Genomic DNA, 7,502 nt, shown 5'->3' on the forward strand with positions numbered 1-7,502 from the left:
GGGGAAATGCCATATTGGCTCCAGTGTACACACCCAGAACACGAGAGTATGTGTGTTTACACCATGTGATGGTTAACTTCGGGTGTCAGCTTGACTAAGTTAAGGGATACCCACATAGCTGGAGCAGCATTATTTCTGGGTATGTCTGTGAAGGTGTTTCTGAAAGAGACTGATATTTGAATCAATAAGGGAGCTCCACCTTCACCCAAATAGGGCAGGCACCATCCAATCTGATGAGGGCCTATATAGAACAAGAGGGCAGAAAAAAGGCAAATTTGCTGTCTCTTCTGGGTCTGGAACACCCATATTCTCCTGATCCTGGAAAGCAGAAGCAGAATTCCAGGTTTTCCGGTCTTACACCAGGCCCTCCCTAATACCCCACCCCCACCCCAGTTCCCAGGCTTTCAGGCCATGGACCTAGGACTGAGCAGCACCGCTGGCTTCCCAGGTTCTCCAGCTCACAGACGGCAGGTAGTAGGACTTCCCAGCCTCCATAAACACGTGCGTCAATTCATGTAATAAATCCCCTCTCATATATCTATACCTCATCTCGGTTCTGTGTCTATAAAGAACCCTGATTAATACACACCCAGAACATCAGAACATGTATGTGTACACCCAGAACAAAGGAACAAAGTTGTTCAGTGCACTCATCACATTTTGAAGATGTGTGTTGTTGGAGAGAATTCACCTGTTCTTGGTTACACTTTTCTTTAGCCCAGTCATAAAAAGAAGGGGAAGCATGAGTGAAGGGGAAGCACTAGTCCATTTGGAATAGCTGAGCAAGGGAGATCACTCTGCACAACTAGGCATGGCTTCCAGCAGGAGGCTTGCTGTGGAGAAATAAAGCCAGGAGGGGGTGCATGACTATGCAAGATCCCACCCGGCTGTGGACATCTCAGAGGGGGTGGGAGCACTATCAGAGTGGGCTTCGCCCAGGCAGCACCTACCTGTGGATGATGCGGTTGGCTGGGAGGCTAGTGCTCTGTCCTCAATATCATGTCTTCATGACGTCTTCATAACGTCTACATGCTGGCTGGATCTGTACATTCCTCCCCATCAGGAGAAAAGCAAGAGATAGAGACACTGCAAACCGGGCATCCTCTGCTTTGAGTTGGTACTGTAGGCCCTGCCAGGTGGCAGAGCACACACCCAGGAACATGAGAGGGCATCATGAAAGGAGGACTCCTCTCTCCAATACTGCCGCTCCACGGCCAAAGAGCCTTCAGCACAAACCACCACCTCACGCACACCATAAGTCCAGGATTTAATGGCTGGGCTTATCTTGTGCGACATTCCCAAGGCTCCATTTTTCATTAAGCAATTTTTAAAGAGTTTTATGACCCCGTGAACAATAATTTTTTTTAGTGAAAGCAGACTGAATTGTAAGTGGTGGTAATTACACCAAACTAATTGTAGACAAAATTAGTAAGAGGTCATATCCGTTTGGTCGCAAAAGAAAATATATGCATGGATCACACCTTAAATGATCTCTGGGAAATTAATTCATCATGGGAATAAAAGGAATCTTCCTAAATCAACAGTGGCTCTCTCCTCAAACATCGGCAGGGAATAAGGGTTCTTCTTTGTTTTTGTTTTTTGTTAGATAGCCGGGTACCACTCTGTACTAGGACTCCAATAGGACCAAGGGTCCAGGTTTTGTTATTTGTTATTTGTTGTTGTTTGTATGTTTTCCGGTGTAGGGAGGTCCCTGAGGACTTTTCCCCATGACATAGATCCTAACTGAGTCCTTCTTCACTAACTTAGCTCACAAGATTCTCCATGGCCTGGTCCTGTCTGCTTTATTTCCTACCACACTCTGGCCCTCTGAGACTTACCTCAGCGCCTTTGACTTAAACATAATATTTTTTTCTGGAACTCTCTTTCTGATACTTCTCTGCCCACCTAAATTATTATTCTCTCATCCTTCAAAACAACCTGGGGTGAGGGGGAAGGGAGGAGGGTGTTTTTCCCCCACCCCCATGGACTGGGTATTCCTGCCTATGGGTGTTCTAGGTTATGAAGGACACAACTTCCATCCCCATGAACATTTTTTCCATTATAATTATAATTATACTGCAGGGAGGCATGAAGCTGGACAATGGATTTACAGACACACATCTGCTGGGGTTGAGGGGCTCGAGGCCTGATGACTGTGGGCAGTCTCATACATGGCAGGGTGGTTAGTCAATAAATGCTTCTTAAGTGAATAAATGGGTCCTACCACCTCCAAGTCACTCTTCAGTGACCACATTTGTCTGACCCTGGCCAGAGCGCTCTGTTCAAAGATAAGCAACACCCTCAGGAAGGCACCACCTAGCATATCCTCCCTTCTAGGAAATTTTACTGTAAGAATTGAAAGCATGATTTGGATCACCATTCCGAACCAAATGTCAGAACAATAACCAACTTAGACATCAGTGAAAAAGAAAAGGAGGAGGAGGAGGGGCTGGATAGACACACAAGGAAACTGATCCTTACACCTGTCTACCCGAACTATCCAGGTAGCAAAAGGCAGGGATGCCTGGAGACCCCCCAGTCCCAAGGGAAAAGGGCTCCAGTGAATCCTCATGGACTCTGGATAAGAAAGGTTCCCGGGAAGAAAGCCCAGTCAGAAGTTCCAGTTTAGGGAGAAGCAACATGGCTGCAAAGGCTCAGACCCATTCTGAAATCTTTCAGCCAAGTAACTACAAGAAGGGCCCTCAGAGATACAAAATCTAAGAAAAATAGTCCTGGCATCTAATTACAACAGTGCAGTTTGCTGCTTTTATCTGTAATTGGACTGTATAGTCTTTCATTCTAATTTACTTTACATCTAAACTGTGATAATCAAGACAAGCAGAACAGAATGGTCTCTAACTGGCTATCCTACTGACACCCGTTAATGCCTAATTATAACAACTAAATTAAAGATGCGACTGGAAAGAGGTGGAATATCAGTTTGAAGCATTTAATTCTGTGAAAAGAAGTAGAGATTTTAAATCCTAAGTAAGAAAATCAATATTATGCCTCATTATATTGGTATTGCTAAACAGATTAATGAAATTAAGTATTTTGTTGTGTTGCTTTTCTTTTTTCCAATGTTCCCCTGATGCCATGATGGCTTGTAGTGAAGGAGTACTGCAGGGGAAGAAGCTTAAATTGAGAGCCAATTTATACACCAAAATTGGGAGATAGCTAATCTCATTTATAGAGCAAAGGCTTTCTTTTGATATGGTTGGATTTTTAGATAGGCATCATGGGTCTCGATTTTGCAGTCTTGTGGAACAAAAATAAATTCAGCCAAAAGCTAAGGGAAGGCACCGTCCTTCCTCGTCTCATGGACAAATGTGTCTATAGGGATCGCCTTGACAATGTCGGTGTCCATAAACCCTGGTTTGGGATGGGCATCCTTGAAGCTTTGCATGCCAGCAGGCTTCCTGTCTATGCCAGGCCACCAGTGAAAACACAGAATGTAAAGGACAGAGGAAAGCTGGCCAGATGAACAGAGGATATACAAAGTCCCCAAAAGTCACTCGCTTGGCTGGAAGGTAAGAGAAGCGTTAGGAAGAAGCTGCTTTTCAGGTCTGACAACTAAGCTTGACAGTAGAAGGGCCAAGGTTGTGACAGGAAGATGTACTGTTCCTGGGACCAGCAAGGCAGTGCACAAGGTGACAGCAGCATGCTCACCCAAACTGCCCAGTGACATTCTTATGTATGTACAAAATGCAGCATTTTTACAATTGCCCATCCTGATGTCTAAGTCTTGTGATAAGACTCTACCTACAAAGTGGCAAATTCTGTCAGTCACCCTGTGGGACTTCCCCCAAAGTTCCCACACCAGAGAGATGCACTGGTGTGGATCTTTGAGGAATCCAAAGATCTTGCATAATAAACTGACCCCCTGGAGGAATCTCCAGACACCATCTAGATGATATTTACTGACCATGAATTACTGTTAATGAACAACTTGAGGGTTAAAGTGTGACAAGCCTTTCGGTGGCTAAGGACACAAAAATGAGACACACTGAGGTCCTGCCTCTTGGAGTTTGACATTTAAAAACCACGGGTGGCTCAGCCTGTAATCCTGCGCTTTGGGAGGCCGAGGTGAGTGGATTGCCTGAGCCCACGGGTTCCAGGCCCGGCAACTTGGCGAGACTTCATCTCTACAATGAATCAAAAATCAGCCGGGCGTGGTAGCGCACGCCTGTAATTCCGGCTACTTGGAAGGCGGAGGCGGAAGGATCGCCGGAGCCCAGCAGGTCGAGGCTGCCAGGGCCGGGGGCGGCCGCTGCCCTCCAGTCTGGGCGACCGAGTGAGACTCCAACTCAGAAAAAAATAAAAATAAAAACCACGGGGCCAGACAGGGCTGGGAGACCCAGAAGGCAGAGACGAGCACAGAGTCCGTCAGAGGCCCAGACCATAGGAGAAAATACAGCTTTAGTGAATTCATCCAGAACTTTCCAATCATAAACTTAGAGCAGAGGCATTTTAATTTCAACTTACGTTTTAATTTCAACTTACATCTTTGTCATTTTGGCAGAGAATTTTGTTTTGAATTTTGCCTGTATCATCATCTTTTAGGATTCCTGGGGCCTTTACCCATCTCTTCAGCACACGAAGAGAAAAGGCAGAGGTGGGGGTGTCCTGGAGACAGTGCACACGGGCTGAGTGATCCTCACAGGGCAGGAAGAGGTCACCAGCTTCCTCGGAAAGGGACAGTGTAGCCCCTGGTCCCGTAAAGCCAGACAGGACTCTAACTACCCGGTGCTACTGAGACTCAGAAGGCAAACACTATTCCCTCCCACCAGGCCTGTCTCCCAGCTGTACAAACAAAGCCAAATAAAAACTGCTGGCGGCCGCTGGTCCCACTGCAACAGATGCGGTGCCTCTGTACCATCTTGTCTGTTCTTAAGGTTTTTTTGTTTTGTTTTTATTGCAAACAGACAGATGTAGCTTGTCCCTTCCATCTTGTTTACGATGCGGCAGGAACACCTGTGGAAGAACAGGTCCCTGCAGAAATCTTTGACTTCTGTTCAGATGACTTGAGACTAAGCCAGCCAGCTTGGCAACCCCGTTGACTAATGATTCCAGGTTCCTTTGCCCAGAGAAACCCGAAGAACCACCCACAGGATAATCCCAGGCACACAGGCATCACCACACCTATGTGCATGTGATCTTCACCATGTGTACACCTTCATTCACATGTGTTGAGGACCTACTGCGTGTGTATTGCTTGGGCAAGGGGTGGGTTGAATCTTGGTTCAGGCCCTGCCTCCTCATTGCTTCCATTACTGACCTGTGTCCACAGCCACAGAACCCATTGTACCAAGAATACAACTGACCAGCAAGTGAGGGCTGTAAGGTGTCCGCGAACCACCGTTTCGATTCTCCTTGTTTTAAACGAAGTGACTTATGACCTGGTATAGAACAAGCAGCAGAGAGAAGAGGAAATGCTTGCCTGGAGTGCCCATGCTAGGGGGATATTCCTTGCTCTCTACCTGATTCTGTATACCTGCTTAGAATTCTGCAGTTCTGGCCATACCATTCTAGACCAATTTACATTTTTTTTTTTTGAGTTGGAGTCTCACTCTGTCGCCCAGACTGGAGTGCAGCGGCCGCTCCCGGCCACCGCAACCTCGACCTGCTGGACTCCGGAGATCCTTCCGCCTCAGCCTTCCATGTAGCCGGAATTACAGGCATGCGCTACCACGCCCAGCTGATTTTTTAATTGATTGTAGAGATGAGGTCTTGCTGCCCAGGCGGGTCTCGAACCCACGGGCTCAGGCAATCCACTCACCTCAGTCTCCCAAAGGCAGGCTGAGCCACCAAGCCCAGCTCTAGCATTTACATGATTGCATTAGCGCAGATGATGAAAGAGCAATGACACAATTTGTAACTCTGTTTCAACTGCCTTTTTCTTAACCTCATGCCACAGCTTTTGCTATGTAACAAACCGTCCCCAAAACTCAGCAGCGTAGTTAGCTCCCAGTTGTGTGGGTGGGCTTCATGGCTGTTGGCCGGGGTGATGAGAGTGACAGTGCCACATCCTTCTCACTACACAACATCCAAACCCTGGCTTCTTCACAGGATGACCACAACCAGAGAGTGAGGCAGAATGTGTGCATACTCTTCAAGTCTGCCTGCAGCATGTTTTCAGCTGTTCCATCGGCCAAAGCAAGTCCCAAGGCCAAGCTCAGAATCAGCGTGGGAGCTTGACAATGCTAAGAGCTTGGATGCCAGCAAGGGAAAAATATGTGTCCAGTTCTGCAAACCACCACAGATTTATTATTATTATTCTTTTTCTAGCTTCTTCCACTGAATGATTCAATCATTTATTTTCAATGTTTAGTGTTTATAAATTTTACACAAGTTCGGCTTTGATTTCCTCATTAATATGTAAGTATTTAGAAGAGTATTTATAAATTGCAGTTTGGTTGAATATTTTGTCTAAAATGTTCTCTTTTGTCTATTTGTTCTATATTACTGCCAGATAATTTGAAATTAGTTCTATTCTCTGGGTTTTCTAAAGCTGTGGCGGGTGGGGAGAGGCATGCCTGTGTCTGTGTATTTCTTACTATCCCATGGATATTCGAAAAGTATGCACTTTTGTTGTTTGATACAAATATGCAAATATGAATATATTTGTATTTCTATTTATATATGAAACGAACCTTGTCTGTAATTTATTAGTATTATCTATCTGTAATGTATTAGCATTATCTAACTGATCTGCTAATTTCTGAAAGGATAATGCCATGTTATTGCCATTGGTTGTTACTTCTATAGCTAAGTTAAGATATAGTTTTTGTGACAGGTTATATAAGGGATTAAGAATATGTGGATTATATAAGACTCGTGTAATGTTAATGTATTTCTGGTTAAGTAACTTTTTTTTTGAGATACTGTTTTGCCTGGGCTAGATACAAGCTCCTGGGCTCAGGAGATCCTCCAACCTTTGACTCCCAAGTATCTGGGACTACAAGTGTGCACCGGCATTCCTGGCTGAATTTTTTTATCAATATAAAACAACCTTCTTTGTCCTATTTAATGTTGGTTTTATAGAATTTACTGTCATATTGGCATTGGCCAAGATTTGTGAAAGCTGTAATGGTGAGGGTGTTCATTAACCAGCTCATTTGTATGGTGAATAAAATTATAAATTGTTGTGCTTTTCTTGGAGTAAAACTTGTCAGTATATTTAAAAATTATGAAAATGCTCATCCCATTTAAAAATTGAAATAATTATTCGATGTTGATAGATTTACATTCAGTTGAAAGGAATAATCCAGAAAGATCACATGTATCATTTTCCTAATTTCTCCCAATAGCTGCATCTTATACAGCTATATCTTATACATCCTATATCATGACCAGGATAGTGACATTGATGCAATCCACTTATCTCATTTAAATGTTCCCAGGTTTACTTGTACTCATTTGTGCATATGTGTGTGTATGTTGTTCTACAACTTAATCACATGCATATCTACCACCACAGTCAAGATACAGAACACCATTTG

Source organism: Carlito syrichta, unplaced genomic scaffold (assembly GCF_000164805.1).
Source record: "Carlito syrichta isolate Samal-C Ts95f unplaced genomic scaffold, Tarsius_syrichta-2.0.1 Scaffold304431, whole genome shotgun sequence".
Classification (NCBI taxonomy): Eukaryota; Metazoa; Chordata; class Mammalia; order Primates; family Tarsiidae; genus Carlito; species Carlito syrichta.